The sequence below is a fragment of the Fukomys damarensis genome, unplaced genomic scaffold (genome assembly GCF_012274545.1).
Source record: "Fukomys damarensis isolate Sample0158 unplaced genomic scaffold, DMR_v1.0_HiC HiC_scaffold_17, whole genome shotgun sequence".
NCBI classification, from domain to species: Eukaryota; Metazoa; Chordata; class Mammalia; order Rodentia; family Bathyergidae; genus Fukomys; species Fukomys damarensis.
The window spans coordinates 3,618,574-3,645,747 of record NW_022900929.1 but is presented as its reverse complement, the minus strand read 5'-3'; the positions used below and the strand labels follow the sequence as shown (position 1 = coordinate 3,645,747).

The window sequence follows — 27,174 nt, the reverse complement described above, 5'->3', positions numbered from 1 at the left end:
TAGGCAGATTAATCTCTAATGTTAAAAAGCAGATCAGTGGTTGCTGGAGATAGGGAATGAAGGTGATTGGATTTAAGGGGGACAAAAGGTAGTGATGGACATGGTTTAGACCGAGATTATGATGATGGCCTCCTGGTGCATACTTTTGTCAAAACTCATGGAACTATACACTCACAACAGAAACATTTAATTGTATGTAGCTTTTACCAAAACAAAGCTATTTTTAAAAATACCAAGCTTCATACTTAGAAAGATTCAAGGCAGCTTTCATTGATTTGAAAGACATTTAAAGCATTTCTTAGACATCAAAGCTGCCTCCTCTTCAGGATTCTGTGGCCCTATTCACCTTCTCTGTTCCTTTCAAGAATTTCAACGTGGAACTTGTGCTTTTTGCTGTCTCCTCTCTTCACCAAAGAGCTCTTCCTCCCTGCAGTGGCTCCTCCCTCCCCCAGGGTGCTCATGGCGACTCAGGACCTTCGCCTACTCTGTGGGTCTGTCTTGACATACACAGAGCCAATCTGCTCTCCATGCATGCATCCCATAAATACAGTGATTACTATTGTGGAAGATAGACACCTTGCTTTTGAGTGCACAATGCAAACACTGAACAGCTCACTTTAACATGCTTTCCATGGACCTCTGGGCAGAGAGGCGGCACAACTAATGCTGAGCAACCCTGGGTGGGCACATGGCTGGGGAAAGTCTCATAGAGAAGGAGGCCTCTGTGTTGGGATTTCAAGGACATGGGGAATTCATGCAATTATAACACTCGCAGTGAAGGGCAAGATGATGTTCAAAAGCACAGAGTTACAAAAGGAAACAGGAAGATTGAAAAGGACCTCTAGTATAAAAGCACAGGGTATGAGGAGAGAACAGCAAAGACATGACATTTCAGAAATCAGTGTGGTAACCAGAGGTCTGTCCTGGTAAGGTGAGGTGTTCTACCTCATCTTGGCTGAGACACTCCACAGCCATACACAGGGCCTCCTCCATCACTGGATCCTGGCCAACACCTGAAAGTTATTTTCCTCTGGCATCATCTCCAGAGGCTGCCCAGCATGGCTCATTTGCTACCTTCCCACCCACATGCTCAGCCTTAGAGACCTCTGACTTCACAGACCTGACCTTTCACCTCCCTGGAAGATCCACAGTCACATGATGCATTGCTGACTTCACTGAGCACTTTTCTTCCAGATCATTTACAAAACAATCAGCAGGGACTGTTTCCAGCACTCTCACAGCTGATGCCATTCATCTCTCTCCTTCCTGTCTCCATGTCATTTTCTTATGTATTTGATCAGCCCACACTGCCCACCCCATGCTATGCTAACTAAAGATTTAAAAACAGATTTTTATTCAGAACCTTGCCAAGGGCTCTTTGAATATCTGACATATCATTTCCCTGGGTTTCTCTTGACCATGGGCTAGTTTACTCCCTAAAGAGCTGTCACCAAGCCTGATTTCCCCTACCAAAATAATAATGCTTTTCTCCAAGAATCTTTCATTTCCTTTGAGGTTGGATGACTGTTTATTGAGTTGCCATCTTGCCAGTGCAGAAATGACACTCAATTGGCTGTCTGCAGGTTCTGGCTGGATGACCTCCCCAAAGGGCACATTTTTACCTAGAACTTTACTCTTTCTGTAGACACCATAAGGGCATACAGCATCCTCAGTGTGAGGAGGACCACAGAGACCTAGGCACATTTTTGTAAACTCTTTTTTTTTTTTTTTGATACCAGGGATTGAACTCGGGTCCTTGCGGTTGCAAGGCAGGCCATTGAACTGCTGAGCTAAATCCCCGGCCCTGTAAACTCTTTTTTAAAAGAGGAACTTTTGTTCCACAAACTCTCATGTGAAAATGCATTCATTCAGCACATCTTTATTTCAGTGCCCACCCTCCCCAGTGAGTTCTGCCAAGTCCTTGGAACCTATCAAGGAACCGAAGTTCCCATCTCTGCAGCTGATGAGTAGTTGTAGGGAGAGATGAGAGCAAGAGAGACTGAGCAATTCACATAATAAATCACATTGCATCTTCATGGGTCATAAGTGTGACGGGACAAAGGAGACAGCAGATTGTTCCCACTGAAAGGTGGCCTTTGTGCAAAGCTGTGAGAGAGCAAGAGCTTAAGCCATGGAGTTAGTGGGAGGAAATGTCCCAGGCACAGGGAATAGCTCTAAGAGGGAAGCTGCCTGGAAAGCACGAGAGCATCAAAGAGGCCACCGTGGCAGAGTGGCCTGAGAGAGGGTGAGGTCTGCAAGCCCATGGGGAAGGTGCCTCGTGGGCCATGATAAGAACCTAGCAACAAGTGCCATGATCCTAGTGACAGTTTAAAAGGTCCGCCATGTAAACGATATAAGAGGGAAGGCTGGTTGCTTGAAGGGAAGAGGAAGAGAAGGGCAAACTGTGTGGTGATCCCAAATCATGGGGATCGGCAGCATGCATTTTCGCAAACCTCCAAGTCAAGTCCATTTTCAGGGGATGGGAAGAACTGGTGGCTGAACTCATGGCCTTTGCACTGAACAACAACCCCAATCCCTTTTAAATTTTTAAAAATTAAGACAGGGTCTCACTAAGTTGCCCAGGCTAGAGCTGCCCAAATACATTATTTAAACTACAGGTGTGTTAGCAGACATGGTGGAGCCTGTAATCCTAGCACTCTGGGAGGCTGAGGCAGGAGGAGGATTGCAGGTTCAAATTACAGGTTCAAGACTTGCCTGGGCAATTTAGTGACTTAGTAAGACTCTGTCTCAAGGTTTAAAAAACATGAAAATTACAAAAGGGCTTGGGATGTAGTTCTGTGTGAAGGTCCTGGGTCCAATTCCCAGTATCACAAAATAAATGTGTGTGTATTTTATGATATAGGCTTTATTCTTATTTAAGTATGCCAAGGCCAATAGCAGATTAGCCATGAAAACTACCCCCCAAAAAGACAGTTGGTTATACTTGGTTCCCAGGAGGCAGAGGGAGGGAGAGGAAAACATAGGCAGAAGCCTTCATTGTTGTTGTACAAGGACAGGAGAGGCAGCATGGGTAGGTTTAGGGCTGGCTTATTTGAGTGATTTCAGTAGGCTCAGGGGCTTGGGGCTGACCCTAATCATCTACATTTGGCCCTGAAGGATTAGGGCAGGTGGATGGGGACCCAGGGTGTGAGATGTCAGTGGAGGAGGCTGTTAGGGATCTGAGCTCCATATTGCTGGTTTGCATATGAAACACATAGACTTGAACAAAATGCTTGCCATTTCTGGGAACTGGCTAAATCTAGGGGACCCTCCAGGGTCAGCAAGACCCCCAGATGTGAAGGCTTCAAAATTAAAGACTAAGAAGACATATCACAACACAGTGGTTCTCATTAGTTTCCTTTGAGGGTTTAGAAGCAGTGTGACCACTGACCATTTGAATCAGAATTTTGGGGGAGCTGGAAAGTCTGATGCTCAACCAGTCTGAGAACCAGTGCCTCACACTACTCCCTACCAACAGTGTCAGGAGTTGGGGGTCCTAGGTGGGCCACCCACCTGCTGTGGGGCGTGGGATGTTGGCTGGGTTATTTTCTCTCTTAGGATAGGGAGGGAAATTTAATGAGTCTTGGTTTCCTCCTGTATGGAACGAGGAGTCTGTTTTGAGGATCTAAATCTTGTCAAAATGTTTTTATGGTTGTAACAACTTCTACAATTATTGTTGTTCTCATTATTTCACAGACTTCTTAACTGAAGAGCTTATAGAATCATTTTGGAAGTGGGACTATGGATAATGTTTTCACCTTTCTTCTCACAGCACTAATTTTGTTCTGCTCTGCCTGATTGTCACTTGTGTATTTGGATCATCCTTCCTGAAGATGCTGGGAAGTTCCTTAAAGGCAATCATGGGTCCTTCATCTTTTATGCATGGCACAGAGCCTGACTCCATGGCTCCCCAATAAAATCTGCTGAATGAAAGCCAAAGGGCTTGACCAGTAGTAGCTCAGGAAACATTCGCTGCTTCAAATGTGTCCCCTTTTCTTTCTGATGCTTTGAGCAAGAAATGGCTCCTGACAACTTTTCTTTGCTTAACAATGACATTGAAGGCATAGAGGCCAGAGAGGTCTTTATGAATTGTTAGCAATCTGATGTCTCAGTGGGAATGGCTCTTCCTTCTGAATGATGGCCCAATTAGCAGAGGTTTAAGGTTATAGCAATAGAAATGTTTCTTTTATTCAATGAACATTTATTGCATTCCTACTATGTATAAGACACAGCTTAAGGGTCAGAGAAAAAGACAATATAAGTCCCTGTAATCAAGGAATTTACAGCTTAAAGGAGAATACATACAGGGAAACAATGAATTACAACATAAATGATTCTTCTCATATCACAACTCAATTAATAGGTTGTATTACAAGAGTTTAAAGAGATCCACCATTTGTTATAGTAGATTTTTTTCTAAACTTTAAATAAAATGGGAGAAAGCCAGGAAGTGTAGGTTAAGTATGTGATAAAGATTGATGATGCTTTGTTATAGAGGCCAGGAGAAAGCCTTGTAACCTTTTAAAACATATAATTGGAATAGACAGACTCTGACCCATCCAATGAGGCTTTAGGTGGGTAGAGAGCGAACAGATAAACAAAGCCAGATTATCTATCCCAACCCAGAAACCTGAAAAATAAGATAATGCATACGGACCCTTGGCAGCAAATAGAGTTTTTATTGTGTGTGTGTGTGTGTGTGTGTGTGGTACTGTGGATTTATCCCAGGGTCTCTGCACTGAGCTGAGCTACATCCCAAGCCCTTTCTAATTTTTTTTTAAAAAATCTCTTCTTTTGTGATAAGGTGCAGATAAATCACCAAGCTGCCCAGGTTGGAGTCAAAATTGGGATTTTCCTGCTTCAGCTTCCCAGAGTTCTGGGATTATAGGCATAAACCACCATTCCTGGTTACAAATGAAGATTCTAAGATAGCTGGTATCTCAGAGACCTGGTAGTAAAAGAGCAATCAATAAGATGGAGTTCTAGGCCAAAAATTACGCAAAAGGAGAGGAACAGGCAGGTGGATGAAGGGATGAGGTAAAGAACAGTGAGGTATCTGGATGCTCCCAATGATAGGATGGGCTAGAGAATCCCAGGGGTGGAGATTTCATCTCATGTAATGAAAAAGCTTTGCTACATTCATCACCCACATTGCCATGCCACAGATGAAGATGACAGGTATAACATTAACTCATATTAGCAAAGTGTCCAAAAGATCCTAGTACTGATAGAAACCATTTATGCCCACTACCTAGGCATGGGTTGGCCAAATAGCTCACTGAACAGAAAGTAAAGTCCAAGGCCAGGGATTTAGCTCAGTGGTTCAGTGGCCTGCCTTGCAAGTGCAAGGACCCGAGTTTAATCCCCAGTACAAAAAACAAAATAGAAAGTAAAGTCCAAGTGACTTTGAAGGACCGTGGATTTTATTTTTAATTTTCAAGTTCATACAGAAGTTGAAAGAATAAAACAATGAATACACACACCTTTCCCCTAATGCAGTGGTGGTGAATCTATGGCACTTATGCTGCAGCCAGCTGTTATCTAAAAAGGTCCCCATCACTGCCCTAATGTTAACAGTTCAGTGTAAGAAAGTTGAAGTTTGTTGTTCTGTCCTTCTCACTCTCTTTGTCCCTCTCATTGCTGATCATTCTTCACTTCTAATTACGCCACCAGGCCTCTCCTGGACTAAGGACATTCTTCCTTCCGAAAAGGAAATTACTGTTCATATTTACTGACAATAGCTATGATACCAATATCATGCTTAGAAGAATTAACATCAATTCAATCATCTAATGCATTTCCCCATTTGTTCTCTGAATGGTTTTTGTTTTATGTGTACTATGATCCAACCAAAGTCTACCTATAGTATTGGTTGGTTTGTGTCTTTTCACTTATTTTGCTTGTCTATTTTCATGACCTTGAATCATTGCTGTTGCTTTGTTTGTTTTGCTTTGTTTTTAAAGTCTGGGGCTAGTTGTGCCACGAAAGGATTTATTTCTGGTTTTACTGTTTCCTCCCCATAAAGTTCAGGTTAAACCCTTTGAAGAGACCACAGAGGTGTGGCCTTCTTGGTGCCTCAGGTTGGTAGAATGGGATTATCCTTGTCCTGTTGTCCACTTTTGGCTGGCCACTTGGTTAAGGTGGTGCCCTTGGCCGGTGCTTATGAGAAATGCTGGGCTTTAACAGGTGAGTCAGGAGAGAGGAACCATGAACTACATCAGGAAGACTGGAAGAAAAGGCACCAAAAGGCTGACAAAATAACCACAGTAATAATCAACAGATAACAGTAATAATATTAGCCACTGGGTGCTTATTGTTTATAAGGCAAAGGGCTGATTTTTACATGAAGTATCTCACTCAAACTTTATATCCACCCTGTGAAATAACTATTACAGCACTAACTATATTTTCCTGATAAGGCTCAGAGAGGGACAGTGGTTAGCTCAGGGTCACTCAGTTAGTGGTAGAGATAGGCTTCAAACATCAGCCATTGAAAATCTTTGTGTACCCAGCAAATCAGATCACCTTCAAACCACAGAGCAAGTTCCATATCCCAGGGGGGAAAGCACACAGCCCAGATTATTTTAGCTATGACTGGCTCTGTTTACAAGGACAAAACAGCCAAAGATAAGCTCTAAAAAAACATGAAGATGACATAAAAAAGAGTGAATAACTAGCTACAAAAGCAAGATTATCTTTCTAAAGCTTATTGGATAAACAGAGCCTCATTACCAATTTGATTTCTTATTTTTTGGGTGGTACTGGAGATTAAACCCAGGGCCTTCACACCAAGCTACAACTTGGACAATTTTATTTTTAAATTTTATTTTCAGGGTTTTACCAAGTTGTCCAGGCTGGGCTCCAACTTGTGATCTTCTTGCCTCAGCCTCCTAGAATGCTGGAATAACAGGCATAAATAAGCCACCATGTCCAACTTTTGATTTGCATTTTGTCAATTTACTTTTACCTCTTCAAGATTCAGTTTCTCATTTTAGAATGGGCTAATAGGATCCCAGTGCAGAACCTGATCCCAGTTCTTATGGGACTGAGGTCTATTTGGACAGGAGGATCCTTTTTAAGAGGGGAAAAAAGATTATTAATAAAATAAAAAATAAAGTAAATGTTTATTTAGCACGAGAAAACTCACTCAAAATGACATATTTTGAAAACTTGGCACATACTCCACAGAGCACAGACTCCAAGCCTTGGAGAAAGGGCCATGCCCGTGAGGGGTGAGACCACCTGCTCAGGAAGGATCTCCTGTGGCTACCTGGCCTACTATGTCACCCCGTCTCTGCTCACCATTGGTTCTTCACTGGACTCACCTGCTGATTTGTTTCCCCTTTAGGACTATGAGCTCATGAAGGTGGTTGTCTTACCAGTCTGTGCCCAGTGCCAACAACAGACCCTGGCACATAGTAGGATTAAAGATTGCATGAATAGACTCTGTCTCAAAGGGTGGCTGATAACACTTAAACACAGAGTGTGAGAGAGCTTTTAAATAATTTAGATCACTAAAAGAAATAAAATGTTTTCCAGATAGAAATGGATCTTCTGAGGCCTAGCCAGACATAACTGGTCTGCCAAGTCTTTGTTGTGTAGCTTGCAAGAGACTCCGAAACCAGTCACATGAGAAGAGACCTTTCCATGAGATTAAGGAAGAAAGACATCCAGAGACTCAGCAGGAAACTCAGCTGGGGGCTGCATTGGTCTGGATTCTGATTACAATCGACATGACCTGAACTCACTTGCTTAAGCAGACAAGAGAGAGTTTATTGGCTCACATAATTGGAGAGGCAAGGGCTAAAGTAGCTTTTCAGAGATGCCAAATCTCCTATTATCCTGTTTCTTTTTCTCCCTGCCTCTTGGATTGAGTGCCTGGTGATAATGGGCATCATTCTAACCTACTTCAAAATGCCTTCTCTATTGAGAAAAGGGCCATGAGAAGCTCTAGAATTACCTGGAGTAAGAAGGAACTCCACCATGGGCTTCACTTAGAAAAACTTCAAGGAAGGCTACTAGTTGACCCACACCTGGATCAATCACCATAGCCAAGGGGACCATGCACTCACTGTGGCTGGTGATCCCCAACAGGACCACCCTGATGGGGTGTTTGAGGAGCTTTTCCCCAAAGGGAGAGAGCACGATACTGGCCAGACAAGCTCTATACTGACAGGGAGGTGGCAGAACCAGGGCTTTGGCTCAGGCCAGTTTGCCTGTAAAGCTGATATTCTCAATCACAAAGCAACATAACTCCTGCATACAGCACAAGGTCAGTATCCTACTAGGAGAGCATAGTCCACTAACACAATTGACTTCTCATCTTCAGAAAGGGTAGTATAACTAATAAACGTCCCCTACAGGGAAAGGATGAAAAGAAAACAGTTAATGGATCACTTGGACTTCCAGCCTTGGTCTGCAGAGCAATTTGAATAGCTCCTCCAGCAGACAAGTACTAGATCAAACTACAATCAGTATCAGGAGGTTCTAAGCCAGATTTGAAGGAAGGGCAGATAAATCACTGTAAGCAGATGGCATCCACCTGAGAAAGCCACAGGACTTCATGGATGAAATGGGGATGGCTGGTTGGCAGGAGTGTGGGACCTGTCAGCACAAATGGCTGCTGCGCTGGAGAGGATGTCGCCTCACAGATGTGACCCTGGCCATAAGTGCACCTCAGCAGGGCCTGGCGAATTATAGCTCAGATGAGTCAGCTCTTAGCTCCATCTGGATCAAGCTGGTGGCAGTCAAAATAAAGAAAGAAGCCGTGGACTTAAAAATAACCTACAGGGTGGGAAATGAATGGTGTGTGGGAGCAAGAACAGCCACACAGGTGCTACCCAGAGAAATCATATTTGATGGCAGAGACAGGGTCCTCCAAAAGAGTGAGTCAGTGTGCGCACAAAGGGAAACAGATGGGTCTAATTTATATAGGGACAATGCAAGCATCCAGTCTATCTGGAGGAGTGGGCTTTATAAGTCACACTGTGTTGGCTCAAATCTCAGCCATGCCACCAACTTAGACTATGTGAGCTTGGGCCAGTTGCAAAGTTTGCATGAGCCTCAGTTTCCTCACCTGTAAGATGAGGATAAGAACACCTCACTCCGGAGGTAATTTTGAGGATTAAAACTGCCAAGAAAAGTACCTGAAAGGTTTTAGGTAGGTAATAAATGGTGGCCAGTATTAACTGCTACATCTGGGAACAATGAGTTTTCCAGCTGGATCCTGCAGAGCCCTAGGTGCTTTGGGAGCAGAACTTTCCAGCGCAACTGTGGCCTTTGAGGAGGTCAGGAAATAATGCTCCAGATCCCTTATCGGCTTTCTCCAAAGTGTTCTGCTATGTCTTCATGAGTTTCTTTTGAGAAAAGGCATACCATGATGGGAATCTGTTCCCTCATCTTCCAGCCCACCATTCTTATTTGTGTGAGTCATTTAACATAATTATCATTTGCTACTAGATTTACCACCCCCAAGACTGAGAGCACAAGCTCTGTGGTTGGAGTGTCTAGGTTTAAATCCTGGTTCTGCTGTGTCACCCTTAGCAAGGTGCTTAACAGTTTTGTGCCTCAATTCATCATCCATAAAATGGAGTTGATCATAATTGTACCTGATTTATAAGAATGACTTCCGGATTAAGAGTTAGTATATGAAAACCACTAAGAACTATGTCTTACATTGTGACCACTGCTGTCACCAGCATCTCCATCATCACTGTCATTATCATCTCCATCTTCCTCTTTAACACCACCTTGATGATCACTGCAACCCACATCATCATCATCATCATCAGTCTATCAACACCAATATAATCATCACCAACATCATTATCATTACTGACACCATCATCATCATCACCATCATCATTATCACCACCAATATCATTATCATCATCATCACAATCATCACCACCACCACCATCACCATCATCACTACCACCACTACCATCATCATCACCATCATTATCACTTTCATCACCAGCATTATCACATTCACTACCACCACCACCACCACCACCATCATCATCATCATCATCGTCATCATCATCCCCAAGACCTCCACAGGAAACTGACAATCTCCATAGCCCTCTAGGATAGAACAAGGGATAGTTTTCCTCACTTCAACCATATAGAAAATAAGGGCTGGATCCCAGGCCCCTGTGTTGGAAGTGGGTAGAAAAGAGAAGGTAAAGAGTGGTCCATGACAGATAGGCTGTCCTATAACCTATATCTGTGCCTGATTCTGTGAAGACTGAAAGGTAACCCAATCAGGGAAAGGCAGCTTCCTGTGTTCCTTGTTTTTCAGTCAGCTACCAGTCTGTTGAGCACCTTTTTGGATCTTGATTTATGCATCCATATTCTTCTAGATGTCTGGTGGTGCCATGACAGTGGGGAAACTAAAGGTTAGAGAACAGGGAACAAATATAAAAAATAAAGAGATAGAGCCTTTCTTCTATAGAGAAGTGTGAAGAGAAAAACTCATGAAAGACCAGTGCAGCCCCAATTTTGCTTAATATTCTTTTATAGAATTGGAGAAGGTGGGGCTGGGAGTGGTGCTGGAGGAAGCCCCAGGTTTGCAGATGAAAGGACAAGGGAAACAGGAAGATCTTAAGATTGTGCAAGTAGGTGGAAAGGAGGGAGATGGGATTGAGTGTGAACAAGCTCAAAGGAATGCATGTCATCAAATGAGTGTTCCTGGAGACTGCCCCTGAGTGTGCTGCTATCCCAGTCCAGACATCACCAAGGAGAAAATTAAAACAAAGTGGGAAGGTTGCTCAACTCTTACATACTGACTTCATTAGCACATTCTGCTCCAATTCCCTATACTTGGGAGGATGTTCAGAGCCTAACTCAGTGAGGCCCAGTGATGCTGTGCCTGGAAACAGATAAATTCAGAAGGAGAGGTCAAGCGGGGAGCCCGCCGTCATCTGAGTGAGCCATCTGGCTAGTTCAGGGTTTAATGGCCTTTTTACCTTCTAGAGAAGACCTACAGAGAGGATAAAAGCCATAATGCCGCTATCAATTCCCAAGATGCTCCATCAACTCAAGTGGTAGATGACAGTGTTTTTCTCTCCAGAGTGCTTGTGTGAGATCAGTGGTCCCCCATGCCCAGTGGCAATATTTGTGAGCCACAAATGCTTAGGATGAGCTAGTTGTAAGGCTACTTTCTACTTCTTGTGCCCCATAGTTCAGAACCCAGGGCTGATTTCTGTGCAGTTTCCATTTCCAGTGAGATCTCATTGCATGAATGGCCTGAAAGAACTCTCTGACCAGCTGGCTCCCCCAAATGGACTCATTCTGCCTTTTTCTCTCCTCTGTTTTCTTCCACAAGCCTGAGTTTAAGAGCAAAGCAGACTTGGCTTTTAAACAGTATTATGTGTCATCTAAATAAATACATTTCACTGGGGAAAACATGCTAAATATGATATTCCCGTGAGTCACAGAACAGCTGTGCTGGCTACAGTGTAAATCTGCTCCTCCATCAGTAATAAGGATAGAAGAAGAATGGAGCAGATCACATTTCAGAATGAATAGTCCCAAGAGAAGCAGGAAGTGGTCACCTCCTGGTATGTCAACGGGACCTTCCAAGCTGCACCAAAAAGCACGTTAGCCAAAAAGAACCACACCCAAATAAAGCCTGACCAGGATCTTTCCAAAGCTCCAAACAGATTTGGAGTTAGTGGAAAAGGACGAAGATGGGCAGAGAAAGTTCTATGAAGCAGAAGGGATAGATCGCCCTTTGCTTTGATTCCTACTATGATTGTAAAAAATTAAATCAAAGGCAACCCACTTCCTATCCACCTACTAGTACAGCTGCTAAGTGCCAGGGATCTTGGGCCCACAAACAAATGAGCTAATATTTGCAAAGCCACTTTGTAAAGTAGTGAGTTCTATGGCCAGAGCTGAGTTGTCATTATTATCATAGCAACCATCATTTAGAGGTGTCACCCTGTTCAGACTCCACGTGACAGTTGTAGGGAACTGAGAAGGAAGAGGGCTTCAGAAAAAGTCAAATCCCAGATTTCTTCCTTTCACATGTCAGCAGGTCTTAAAGGATGGCTTTTGCTGTGGTCATGCTCAGTGGGTTTCAGGACACAATAAGGGAAGAGAGTCTATTTCATTTTCTTTTCCCCAAATGGCAGTTTATTTCCACATTTCCCTAACCTCATTAGTGAGAGGCCACTCATGTCACTGTGGAGGAAGGCCCTCTGCACATTACCATATTTTCCTGTCAAGCTCTCCAGAGATGAGAATTTGGGAAATAATCTTTAAATCGCACTAATAAATTGTCTGTTTTCTTAAAACACATTTGGAAATCACCCCCAGGAAAGAAACAACAGGCAAAAGATATAAGGATATTATCTTCAACCGGTTAGAGAGTTTATAGGGAGATTAAGCTAACAGAGATGTCACCTTCAAGTCTTAATCCTTTTAGACCTCAACAAACAGCCTGCCAGGAGCCCCTTTGCAGAGGCCCTAGGATGCCACCAACCAAGGAGGACTAAGGACATTTTGGAAGGAACAGGTAATCAAGAGAATGAGGCTGAGATGCCAAGATGCCCTCTGTCCGCAGAGCCTGGCTCTGATTTGGGATCCTCCTGACAGCTGTTCATGAACCTCTAAAGCACATCAGCCGCCAGTCTTGCACTGAGAATTACGTGTGGAATGCTCTGTCTTCTAATAAAATATCTGAAATTAAATCCCTCTGTCCTTTGATAGCATCTTTCAAAAGCAAAATTGCCTGCTCAATTACCCACATAGCACTCTTTGCCTATATGGAGAAAAATGACACACAACAGAGCTAATATGCTTAATATTACATTTTCGAAGGCATGTACCATAGAATATCTGTGATAGTATAATTAATTTAATTGAATCATGCCTACCAAGAAATTATTTAATTATATTGCTTTTAGATAGGTGATATAATTATAGTAAACTAACATTCTTTTTTCAAAAAAATTATATTTCCTGCCAGCTGATAGGAAGAAATGGAGAGAGCAATGGAAACCATTACCAACAAGGCTTGAACAACCACAATTTACTGCAAAGAAATAAAAACCAAACACCTCAGCCATATTATCACCATAATTGTCTGCAGTTTACCCATCTTGTAAAATAAACAGATCATGCAATGTGAGGGCAGGTTTCAAAACATACATGGAAGGTGTTAGAGTGATTATGCGTAGGCTCTCCTGATTTAATTGTAAGTTATTTTCCTTTCAGTAGGAAATGAAAAGGTATTAATTAGTAGTGATTTTGACAAATTGGAAGTCCAAGGACTTTGGCTTAGAGAGAACTCTGGGAAAGTACCCATGTGTTTCTGTGGGTTGGGGTTTGGGTTTTGTTTTGCTTTTTTCTCCTTACCTCTTAGTGGCATTTTGTTGTCTGCTAATCCCTGGTGTGGTACATATTCTCAGATCTGAGGTTTGATACATGTACAACATGCTCAGGATTTAACAGGAAGCTTTTCTCTCCTAAATCCAGGTGGTAGAGACGAAAGCTGGACAGCATTGCGTGGCCCCAGGGAGCCGCAGTTGGAAGACTAGAACAGTGGCAGCCACACCAGCTGTCTCTTACAACTTTAGATGTGCTGGCACCAAATCAAAATCTGACTCAAAACCCCTTTCCCTTCCTTTCTTCCTTCCCAGGCACTCCGTGCTGAGCCTTTTCCACCAACAAGCCCTTATTCTCAGCAGCCAAAATAATTTATTGTTTTCCACTGTTCTCCTTGGCTGAATCCTCAAGCACACGGACCCCCCTCCTTCCTGATGGAGTCTCCATAATTCAGCTGGCATCTCATCAGCCCTGTGCTGATCCTCCATCCTACCATCCTTGAGTCGTGATTCTTCCTGGCTTCTGAAGTCAAAAGGGAATCACAAGCAAATAGATGCTATCTTTGAGCGCAGTTCAGGTTAAACAGAATGGAGAATGAACTCTACTGCATTTTTGCTTCTTGGTGAAAATGAGCTCAGTACTGTATCTCTCTTGCACAGATAATGAGTTGGCTTCACTAAGAAAACAAACATTGCCCCTCACCCCCATCAGCATCAAAAGTCTGTTTCCCACTTGCGGATACAACTGTTAATTGCCTTCTTTCCTGGAGCAGCTTTGAGCTTCTGAGTATCTTGTCTTACCTGAAAAATTAATGTCAAAAAAACCCCACCATGGGAATAGGGTCTCTCAGTGTGAACAATTGAATCTGGCAGTCAAACTCAGACTGTCATCTTTCATGATCCATCTTTCCAGGAAAGTCACCAGGAGCAGGCAAGCCTCTGATTAACCTCATCAGCAATGGGGACACTCACAGGGCTATAGATAAAACCACATGATCACATGGAAGTGAAAGATGAAGCACTTCAAGTGGGGTTCTGCTGCATCTGTGTGTGCATGTATATGTTTCCTCTCAGCCTCCATTATTTTTGGAGCTTGGGTAAGACCACCATCAGCCCATTAATTACACTGACAAATTCCAAGGAGCTACAAGTAGTAGATGGGAGCAGGTGGCTGGGTATGATGGGTGACCAGGGACAGTGATCCACCTTGTGGCTCCCACCCATGCTGAGCATGTAGATGGAGCCTAACCTGCCAGCACTGCAGACAGTGGGTACAGATCACATACCAAGAAACTTGCAGAGAGCTGCCCCTTCCCGGTCCAGCTGAGAGACCCTATATGCATGTGTCTGTACCCTCTGCCTTTCATCATAAGATATGCTGGCACTTTGTTTAGTCATTTTAACAATTTTAGCAAAAACAACACAAAAGAGTTAATGTTAAAAAACAAAACAAAAGTGGTGGCAGGATGTAGGTGTGGTGGTGCACACCTGTAATCTCAATACCCTGGGAAGTTGAGGGAAGATTGCAACTTCCAGCCCAACCTGGGCAACTTAACCACTTAGGCGAGACTCTATCTCAAAATTTAAAAACTTAAAAATCAGTGGGAATGTAGCACAGTGGAAGGGTCCTGGGTTCAATCTCCATTACTGCAAAACAAACAAGCAAACAAAAACTGTTGGTGGAAGCAGAGGACTTTTAGGGCAGTGAGACCACTCTATAGGATACTATAAAAATGGCTAAAATACACGCTATTATATATTTCTCCAAAGCTATATGATACATAACACACAGGGTGAAGCCTGACACCCTATGGACTCTGGACGATAATGATGTGTCAGTGTGAGTTCTTTGATTGCAACTCATGGACCACTTCTGTGAGGGGTCCTGATAACTGGGCAGGCTGTGCATGTGTAGAGGCAGGGGATAGAAGGGAACTCTGAGACATCTGCTTGATTTTGCTATGAACCTAAACTGGCCTAAAACATAAAGTCTGTTAAAAAAACAAATAAAACCTTAGCAGGCCATCCTACTACAAATCCTTGAGGAAGTGCGATCAACCTAAAATTATTTTAAAATTAGCTATAGAAATTATGCTAATTATAAATTAGCTATTTTTAAAATGCCATGAAATTAGAGTGTATTTTGTTGTATGTAATGAGGGGGTGTTGTAGCAATAATTTAGGGATGGGAATAAGGGACCCCTAAAATTATCAAACCTCAGACACCTGTCTAAAAATAACACCTCCATCTCCCTTTTCAACTTTAATTATATTAACACACTCAGTAAGCTGTCTGGGAGCTGAAATGGGGCTGTTTTCCAGAGCCTCTCCTGTAGCCTCTGGCACTTGGTTTGTTATTTTATTTAAAGCAGACATCAGGCAAGGGAGGGAAAAGGGAAATTGAGGAGATTTAGGACCATGTCAAATCCACTTACAGCTGTCGGAAGGACACTAGCTCCCTAAACAGTTGTGGATACAGAAAACCACCTCAAACTTAGACCTCCTTCCTCCTCCTTTGCAGGGCTAGGCATGGGGTTTAGGGATGAAACTCTTCCCCACAATGAACACACCATCCTGTCTTCTGATGGGATTATCACTGAAGACAAAATTTGCAAAATAGAGGAGAAGATAGATATGGTTTCCCTGGCTGAAACTTCTAGACACAGTTTTTTTTAAAAATGAAGTTAGCTGTTAAAGAAAAAGTACTAGATGATTCTGCCAGATTCTTTCATTCAAAAGTCCACAAACTCCACATAGCTGATGGTGATAGAAGTCAGGCATTTGCTTTTCTTTGCTGGGGCAATCATTGGGAGGAAACTTCCAGAAGGCTAGATGCTGTAGCCATGTTTTGGATGTATTTGTAGAGATTCACCAAGCTATTCCTTTTTTTTTTTTTTTTTGGTATCAGGGATTGAACTCGGGTCCTTGCACTTGCAAGGCGGGCCACCGAACCGCTGAGCTAAATCCCCGGCCACCAAGTTATTCCTTTGAACAGGGGAATTCTCTCTATGTGAGTTACACCTTATTAAGTTATGCTTCTGTGTGATCTTCCTTTCTTTTCCCCTAACTCATATCCTAAGAAAAATGTTCAACATACAGAAATGTATATATAGTGAGGAATTAAATACTGCATATTCACAGTTTAACAAGTCTTACTATTTTTGCAGTTTTCTCTAAATCTTTTTCCTTTCTTTTTGAGGAAATAAAGCATCACAGGCAAAAAGGAAACCTTAATGTGTCATTTCTGATCATGTTGCTCATTTCCCTCTTCAGAGGTAAACACTATCCTGCACTTAGTAGTTTTCATTCTTCCTTCTCTACCACATGCATTTTTGTAGTAATAAAAGATATGTTGTGTTGTTTTGCGGGCTTTTAAACTTTATGTAAATGGTGCTTACAGTTTGAATCATTCCACAACTCATCTTTTCAGAAAAGAGATTTTGTTTTGAGGATTATCCACAGATTCATGTAGCTCTATGTCTTTCACTTTAACCACTAAATGGTACTCTATTACACAAATATATTGCAATTTATTTATCCATTCTCCTAAAGACAGACAGTTAAACCAAATGGCAAAAACTACAAGTTGCTTCCGAAATGTATTCTCTTTTGCTTGGTAAGAGGACCTCACATTTATTCAAAGCAGCCACATGCCCTATGGAAGGACTACATTTTCCTCCCTTTCTTGCTCCCAAGTGTAGCAGCCTATATATTTTGGCCATGACAATATAAGCAGAACATAAGCAAAGACTTTTTTTGGTGGTAGTGAGGATTGAACACAGGGCCTTTGCACTTAGCTACATCCTCAGCCCTTGTTTATTTTGTATTTTGAGATAAGGTCTTGTTAAGTCACTAAGTGGTCCAAACTGGGCTGGAACTTGTGATCCTCCTGCCTCAGCTTTACAGAGTATTAAGATTACAGGTGTGCACAACCACAGCTAGCCAGCTAAAGACTCTTAAAGTGGGCTGACTGAGACTGCCCTTTTGCCCTGTTCCTTGACCCTTCTCCTAGTTAGAATATGATTGATAGCAGCAGCTCCAGCCGCTGTGTTAAACACATGGTGATGTATATGGTAGAAGTTACCTGCTTAGAAAGACAGAACAAGAAAACAGATGAGAACAGAGCTCCTGGTTGTGGGACCCTAAAAATCAGGCCCAAATCCCAAGACCCCCCACATAACCTAATTAACTCTATTTTGAGCTGAAAAGCCATCCGGTGTCAGGGCCAAACTTCAAATTAACTCAGGCAGTAAATATTTGCTCGGTTTGCTTAATTTACTTAGTTGCTATAAGAACAGAGTCAGGCGGAATGGTAGGAAGGCCATTCCAACCTCAAGGAGAAAGAACAGGAGGTTCTATAGAGATAAGAAGAGTACACAGCATCCTTGAGCATACTAACCCCTTTTTGAACCGACCCCCTCCCCAAGCTAAAGTAAACTCCTTCCCGCTTTTGCAAGAGCCCCAGCAACATCCAATAGATTTAGAAAATTAGAAAAGAAGCCAATAGAATAGAGAGAACTTCAAGCCACCCAAACCCTATAAAAATAGGCTACTTTAATGGGTCAGGACTTCCAGTTTGAAGCCACTTCGTTGGTGACACAGGGAGTCCAGGCTCAAGTTTGCAATAGACTCCTCATGTATTTACATCAGAAGAGTTTCCTGGTGGTCTCCTTGGGGATTTCGAGACTTGGGCACAACACTGGTGACTTTGTGGCACTTTCATCCCAGCCCCAAACTTTCTTTTTTATGTGAGAGACTAAACTCTTGGACAGACAGGTCTCTATTACTAGCAACACAATGGTTACCAATTAGATGACACAGCAAGAAACACTTGTTGTTTGTGGATCCTTTGTTTCTTCTAAACCCCTTGGAACTTCCTGAGCAATGTGGGTGAGAGGAGGGTCATTTGTTATGCATAACAACTCCTGTCAACCAGCCCTGAATTGTGCTTCTCCTTGAGCCCCCTGGAGTGTCAAGATGGGGGCCCATTAGCAGAGGAGCCTCCATGGATTGAGAGGTGAGGAACGATGCCTGAGTTTATCATGCTGAGGTAATGAAACCTCCATGGAGACCCTGAAAGATAGGGTTTTGAGTGTGGCACTGCCCGGTCTTCCTCAAAAGCCCATGATGCTTTACAGCTGCACAGAATATTTGAGAGTTTCGTTTTTGCTCCATTGTTTCCACTCTTAGCATTGCCAGCTTTAATATTTTTGCCTACAGGATGGGGAAAACAATTTTGTATTACTTTAGTTTGCATTTTTTTATTTCAAGTGAGATGGAGCATTTTTTTTCATGTCTTCATTTTGTGGGTAGGTTTCCATGTCAGAGAATTTTTGGTTCATTTTCTTTGCTCATCTTGGTTGTTTGTTGAGTTCTTCTTCATCCTCCTTCTCTTCTTCCTCTTTCTCCCTTTCCTGCTTTCCCTCTTCCTCTTTCTCCTCCTCTTCTCCTTGTTCCTTCTCCCTCTCCCTCCATCTTCCTCTTCCTCTTCTTCTTCTTCTCCACTTGCAGGGATTCTTCATATATTCTGGAAACCACACCTTAATTAGTTATTACTTCTCATGTATGTCTCATAATTTTACTTTGCTGTTGTATAAAGGTTTTATTTTATTTTATTATAGTCACATTTACCATCGTTTCCTTTACAGTTTGCACTTTTTGTGTCTTGCTTAAAAAATCTTTCCTAGATGCAAGCCAAAAATATATTTTCTGTTAAATGTTTTCTATGATAGTTTTTTACATGTAAGTCTTTAGTCCATCTAGAATTAATTATTGCATATATTATAGAGTGGGAACCAATTTTTATATGTATTGTCAATCTTCTCATGTGTTCTCACCATTCTTTCAATGGTTCACCTCTGTTCTTCCCACTCTATTCTACTGAGTTCTCAGTCAATCCTTATGTTATTACCATAGCATGTGTGTGTGTGTGTGTGTGTGTGTGTGTGTGTGTGTGCGGGGGGTGGTGTTTGGAACTTAATCCAAGGCCTTTACACTCAGCTACACCTTGAGTTCTTTCTCTAAAATTTTTTACTTTGTGGTGGGCTCACAGTTGCCCAGGCTGGGCTTAAATTTGCAATGCTCTTACCTCAGCCCCCCAGAGTGCTGGGATTACAGGCATGTGCCACTATGCCTAGCTTATTACTATATGTTTTAAACCTCAATACTCTGTAAAAATGTTGATATGTAAGGGCTGGGGATTTGGCTCAGTGGTTCGCAAGCACAAGGACCCGAGTTCAACCCCTGGTACCAAAAAAAAAAAAAAAAAAAAAAAAAGTCGATATGTTGTCAGAAGCCATTCTACATATTTTTGGGGAAAAATTATTTCCCAATTAAATTATGATTAATGCTGTCTAAGGCCTCAGTGGTCCCGTGATGCTGTAACACTCCAGGGCAAGATTACATCAGCTGAAGACATCCTGGTTCTTGAGTAGTAATACAAAAGAAGAAAAATTTCATCTAGGGAGGGACAAATCCCTTATCAGCTTAACTCATCCCACCTACTGTTATAAGAATACTGTGCTCATCTCACTGTCCTAATCAACTTCAGCTCCTCATCAACCTAAGATCCTCATCAGCATAAAATCCTCCTTGTCATAGGATTACCACCACCCTCTGAGTCATCTGATATGTCTTTCAATTATAAGATTATCATGAATTTAGGATTATCACCACCCTCTGAGTTGTCTGATACTCCCTGTGAACCCAATAAATAGTGGCAAGCTCAGAGTGACTTTGTCTTTGCCTACTTTGAAACACTTATCTCCTAGGCCCCATATACTTTGAAATTACACAAATCTCTATTGTCTTTTTTTTTTCTTTAGCTCTTACCACCCCCCTTTCTAGGGAGTCAAAGGATTGATCACCTTTTGATAATATATAATAGAAACAAGCTCCCCCATATTTAAGCAACAATTCTTAGGCGACTCCTGGCCTTTTGTCCATCATAACATTCTACATAAGCTTGGAAACTTACTTGAGAAAACATGTTGGCATTGAATTCAATTTACAAATTAGAAGAGAATTATTATGTTGTATTATAATCATATTGTATACAACTGTATATATTATAATTATGTTGAAAGGTAATTTTTATGTGATGAATTCTTAAGCTTGCCTCAAACAATTTGGGAGATAGTGAAAAGAAGGGAGCTGGACCGAGAGGTACCCGCTGCAGCAGCAGCAGCCATGGAGGACAAGATGCCTGACTCTGTGTTGTAATCTTTCGAGAAATGTGACACAAGCTCTAATTCTCCAGCTCTTTAGTCAAATTGGACCATGTAACAACTGCAAAATGATTATGGATACAGCTGGAAATGATTCATACTGTTTTGTGGCGTTTCATGTACATCGCCATGCAGCTGCAGCACTAGTTGCTATGAATGGGCGGAAAATAATGCGTAAGGAAGTCAAAGTGAATTGGACAACAACTCCCAGCAGGCAAAAGAAAGATACAAGCAGTAGTACTGTTGTCATCACACAGTGTTCATAAGATCATTTCCATGTCTTTGTTGGTGACCTCAGTCCAGAAATTACAACTGAAGATATCAAAGCAGTTTTTGCACCATTTGGAAGAATATCAGATGCTTGAGTGGTAAAAGACGTGGTAACAGGTCTCCCCTGTCACCTGCTCAGGCCTACCCAGCAGGTCTGAAACCTCCCCGACTACGAGCCACGAGATCCAGTAAGGAAGGTAGCTGCATGGGCACCCTTGAAACATTCCCACAACCTGATCCCCCCCACAATTCTCAAACCTCCTGATTGGGCCAGTCCTTGGACCCACTCTGCAGAGGCATAGGTGGTCATGAAGGGTATTTTTCTGAGCTCCCAACTGTAAACATCTTTAAAGAAAGGGCAGGGGAAACCTGTAATAGAACTGAGTGTAGTTCAACCCTATGGGTTGGGAAACTCAATTTAGGCCTTGTGGACTGAGGTCAGTCTGAGTTGCTGGGACCTGCCATTGGCTAGGTGAGATCAGGGGATTTGGTTCTGCACATGGCAGTACATGTGATATAATATGACAACAGAGTCATAGTCTGAAAGAGGCCCTTCAAATTCTTTTTTTTTCATTTCTTCATTCTACCCTACAATTTCATTCTTTTTTCTGTCCTCTCTCTCCAACTCAGTCTCTTGCTCCACCATTTTATCCCTCATCTCCCTTTTTATTCCTGCTCCTGCCCTAACTCAGACTTCTTCTTTTATCATTTTTTCTTTTTTTCTTTATGTTCTTTTCTCCTCTCCTTTTATCTCACTCATGGCTCCATAGCTTCAAGGGAAGTCGAGCCACTGTTACTGTTAAGGGGATATATTCTTGTCCTTATTCCTGCACTGTCTATCCCCTTTGAAGTTAATAGTTTTGTAAAGATAGTATGGTCATTCTACATCCTCTGGCTTCACCTGAAACCTTCTCCAATTCTTTCACTTATCTACTTCTCTCATCCTAACTCAGTCTAACCCCCCATCCTAAATGGTTAAGATGCTATATTGAAAAGCGTATTCACTGCAAACATATTTTGGACTGCTTCTTGATATTAATTTAATTCACATGGTTTAAAGGTGATAGATTAATGACTACCACAAGTGGTCAATTTGCAAGCTGTGCTTGATCCTATTGGGCTGCTGAATGTATTAATTGGGATAAAGGATTGTGATTGATTTAATGAGTTGTTTTCTCTGGTATTATGAAAATGAGGATATCTATGAGTCATTAGAGACTCAAAACCTAAAACGCAACTGTATCAGGAAGATTTAAGTAATAACCCAGAAATTAAACCATGGACAACCCAACAACAGAAATAAAAATGAGAAAACACTTAAGCAAGAAACAAAGACAGACTTCCAGTTCACCAATGGCAAACAGTAGGGCAAATGAGGATGAAAAATCTGACAAGTGAACCAGCAGGACACCCTGGACCCATAGCACAGGAGGTAACAAAACAGATCAATCAGGCTCTAGAAAAATTCAAAACAGAAATAATTTCCCAGTTAACGTAGAGATGGTGAGCAAAATGGAAGTCATGATTCGAGACTCTAGAACAGAAACTGAGAAAAAAATAGATAAGCTCAGGACTATGACAGAAGCCATGAAAGCCCAGAATAAGAAAGAAATGGAAACAATGAAATGCCCAACAGAGGAAAGAAATGGAATCCATAAAACAGATTCAAACAGATATCCGGGAGATTAAAAACTCTATTGAAAGTGTATGCAACAGAATAAAAGATTGAGAAGATAGAATTTCAGATATAGAAGATAGGATTGCAGTCAGTGACCATGAAAAAAGAGGTCTCTCAAAAACTGTAAGGGATCATGAGAAATTGATCCAACAACTGCTAGATGATGCAAAGAAAAATAACATAAGGTAGATAGGAATCCATGAAATAGCAGGAGAAAACACAAATGACTTAAAAAAGCTGTTCACAGAATTAATGACAGAAAACTTCCCAAACTGAAGGGAAGAATAAGACATACAGATAAGTGAGGCACATAGAACTCCAACTAGCCACGATCAAAAAAAATCTACACCTAGACATATAATAATCAAGATCCCAGAAATCCAACAGAAGAATAAAATACTACAAGCAGTAAGAGAAAAGAAACAAATCACATGCGAAGGAAAGTCCATTAGAATCACAGCAGACTTTTCAACACAAACCCCCAGGTAAAGGAGAGCCTGGAGTGAGGTATTTCAAGTCCTAAAAGAAAACAACCTCCAAACTAGACAGATGTATCCTGCAAAACTCTCTTTCAAAATAGATGGGGAAATAAGATACTTCCACGACAAAGAACACCTGAGAAACTTCATGAACACCAAACCAGCACTACAAGGAATTCTAAACAATATCCTAGAAAAGGACAATGAAGGTCACAATACCATGAGGTCCAACAGACCAATTCAAATAGGCAAGGCAAGAAACTAAAAGGAGTGGGGAGAAAAAGTAAAAAGAGTCAACAAAAGGACAATAACATGACAATAATAAGCCAGAACATATCAGTTATAACCATCAATGATAATGGCCTCAATTCACCAATCAAGAGAAATAGACTAGCAGAATGGATTAAGAAGCAAAATCCAACAATATGCTGTATACAAGAAACACACCTAGTTCAAAAGGAATCCCATAGACTGAAGGTGAAAGGATGGAAAACAATTCTCCAAATGTCAAGAGCCCAGAAAAAAACAGGGGTACCAATCTTATTCACAGACAAAGTAAATTTCAAACCAAAACTCATTAAGAGAGACAAAGAAGGCCACTACATCCTTGCAAAGGGAACAATTCAAGAGGAAGAGATGACAATCATAAACATATATGCACCAAATATAAATGCCCCCAACTATATAAAACAAATATTAAGTAACATGAAAAACCAAATAAGCACTGATACAATTTTAGTGGGGGATTTAAATACCCCACGATCACAAATTGACAGATCATCTAGGCAGAAAATCAACAATGAAATAATACAACTGAACCAAGCTTTGGAACGCATGGACTTAATAGATGTCTACAGAGTATTCCACCCCACAAAATCAGAATATACATTCTTTTTGGCTTCATGTGGATCATTCTCCAAGATAGACCACATATTCGCTCACAGAACAGGTCTGAATAAATGCAAAAGAATTGAAGTCATCCCCAGTATATTATCAGATCATAGTGCAATCAAGCTGGAGATCAAGCACAAGAAACAGTAGGAACTTCATAAGCACATGGAAACTGAACAACACTCTCCTGAACAATCAGTGGATTACAGAGGAAATTAAAGAAGAAATTAGTCAGTTTTTACAAATAAATGAAAATGCCAATACAACATACAGGAATCTATGGGACACAGTGAAAGCAGTTCTACGGGGAAAATTCATAACATTGAATGCCCACACTAGGAAAACAGAGCTAACTCAAATAAACAACCTAATGATGAATCTTAGACTCCTAGAAAAACAAGAGCAAGAAAAACCCAAAGCTCAAACAAGAGAGGAAATTATGAAGATTCAAGCAGAGATCAATGCAATGAAAACTAAGAAAGCAATACAAAAAGTAAATGAAACAAAGAGTTGGTTTTTTGAAAAAATAAATAAAATTGACAAACCCTTAGCTAATCTTATCAAAAAAAAGGAAAGAAAAGGCTCAGATCCATGCAATCAGGAATGAAAAAGGCAAAGTCACAACAGATCCAAAAGAAATCCAGAGGATCATTAATACCTACTTTGAGAACCTGTACTCCAATAAAATGGAAAACACAGAAGAAATGGACAGATTTTTAGATACTTATGAATTATCAAAGTTGAACAAAGAAGATAAAAACATTGTAAACACCCCAATTACAGTCAGTGAAACTGAAAATGTAATTTAAAATTTACCAACAAACAAAAGTCCAGATCCTGATGGATTCACTGCTGAATTTTACAAGACATTTAGAGAAGAACTACTGCCATTACTCTCCAAACTTTTCAGTGAAATTGAAAGGGAAGCAATACTTCCAAATTCATTCCTGGAAGCAAGTATCACTTTGATTCCCAAACCAGGAAAAGATGCAACTAAAAAAGAGAAATACAGGCCAATCTCCTTAATGAATATAGATGCAAAAATCCTTAATAAGATACTAGCAAACAGAATACAGAGGATTATCAAGAAGATCATACATCCTGACCAAGTCAGATTTATTCCAGGGATGCAAGGGTGGTTCAACATACATTAAGTCAATACACTTAATACATTATATTAACAAAGTCAAGGACAAAAACCATATGATCCTCTCAGTAGATGCAGAAAAAACATTTGACAAAATTCAACACCCATTCATGATAAAAACCCTGCAAAAAATTGGAATAGGTGGTCTATATCTCAACTTAATAAAGGTTATCTATGAAAAACCAACAGCCAACATCATATTAAATGGCCAAAAACTGAAAACCTTCACGTTAAAATCAGGAACAAGACAAGGATGTCTACCATCACCACTCCTCTTTGATATAGTTCTGGAAACATTAGCCACAGCAATTAGACAAGAGAAAGAAATTAAAGCAGTAAAGATAGGAAAGGAAGAAGTTAAACTGTCATTATTTGCTGATATGAGACTCTACATTCAAGACTCAAAAAACTCCACCAAAAGACTTCTAGACTTAATTGACAGATTCAGTAGAATAGCTGGATACAAGGTTTGCATTTATTTAAAAATCAATAGTCTTCTTGTACACAAATAACAGACTCACTGAAAGAGAAACTAGGGAAACAATTCCCTTCACAATAGCATCCAAAAAAATGAAGTATCTAGGAATCAATCTAACAAAAGAAGCAAAAGATCTCTATACTGAAAACTATAGCACTCTGAAAAAAGAAACTGAAGAGGATATTAAAAAATGGAAAGATATCCCCTGCTCCTGGGTAGGAAGAATCAACATAGTGAAAATGGCCATATCACCAAAACTGCTATACAGAGTCAATGCAATGCCAATTGAAATTCCAACACTATATTTCATAGAACTAGAAAGAAGAATCCAAAAATTCATTTGGAACCGTAAGAGACCTAGAATAGCAAAAGCCATCCTAGGCAACAGACAAATGGCAGTGGGTATAACAACTCCCAATTTGAAACTATACTACAAAGCCACTGTGATAAAAACAGCATGGTAGTGGCAAAGAAACAGGCCTGAGGATCAGTGGAACAGATTGGAAGACACAAAAACAAATCCAGATGTACTCAGCTACCTCATCTTTGACAAAGGAGCTGACCATCCTCAGTGGAGGAAAGATAGCCTCTTTAATAGATGATGTTGGAAAAACTGGATTTCAACCTGCCACAGATTAAAACTGGACCCTTATCTTTCACCATGCACTAAATTAAAATCCAAGTGGATTAAAGATCTAAATATTAAAACAGAAACACTAAACTTGCTGGAAGGTAAGCTAGGCAGAACTCTGGAAGACATTGGCATAGGAAAAGACTATGAACAAATCCTCAGTAGCGCAGGAACTATCAGAAAGAATCAACAACTGGGATCTCATCTTATTAAAACGCTTCTGTACTGCCAAAGAAACCATCAGCAGAACTAAGAGACAACCTACAATGTGGGAAAAAGTTTTTACCAGCTGCTCCTCCGACAAAGGACTATTATCTAGAATATATAAAGAACTCAAAACAACCAGTCCCCCCAAATATAAAGACCCAATTCAAAAATGGGCATCCAAAATGAACAGACATTTCTCAGACAAAGAAGTAAAAGCAGCAAGTAAATATATGATAAAATGATCCAAATCACTGGTCATTTGAGAGATGCAGATGAAAACAACACTGAGATTCCACCTCACCCCACAAAGAATGGCTGCTATCAAGAAATCACACAATAACTCATGTTGGTGGGGTTGTGGGGAGAAAGGAACCCTTCTCTATTGTTGGTGGGAGTGCAGAGTGGTGCAACCACTGTGGAAATCAATATGGAGATATCTCAAAGAGCTTGGACTGGAGGTTCCATTTGACCCAGCCATCCCTCTGCTGGGTATCTTTCCAAGAGAACTAAAAGAACCATATCACAGAGAAGTATGTGCACCCATGTTTATAGCGGCACAGTTTGTCATAGCTAAATCTTGGAAACAGCCTATTTGCCCATCCGTTGGAAACTGGATAAAGAAGTTGTGGTTTTTCTATAAAATGGAATATTACTCAGCCGTAAAGAATGAGAAAATAGATTCATTCATAGGAAAATGGATACATATTGAAGATATACTCCTAAGTGAAATAAATAAGTCACACATGTGTAAATATCGAATAGTTTCCCTGGTGTAAATAATCTGCCACAATGCATAAGATTCTAATAAGATTACTGACATTTAGAAATGGGAA

The 27,174-nt window shown here is 41.0% G+C and overlaps 1 pseudogene; it reads left to right on the top strand.

The window, feature by feature from the left end:
- The first annotated feature begins 20,522 nt into the window (after nucleotides 1–20,522).
- LOC104875373 overlaps nucleotides 20,523–27,174 on the top strand; it is an 8,292-nt pseudogene continuing 1,640 nt past the window's right edge.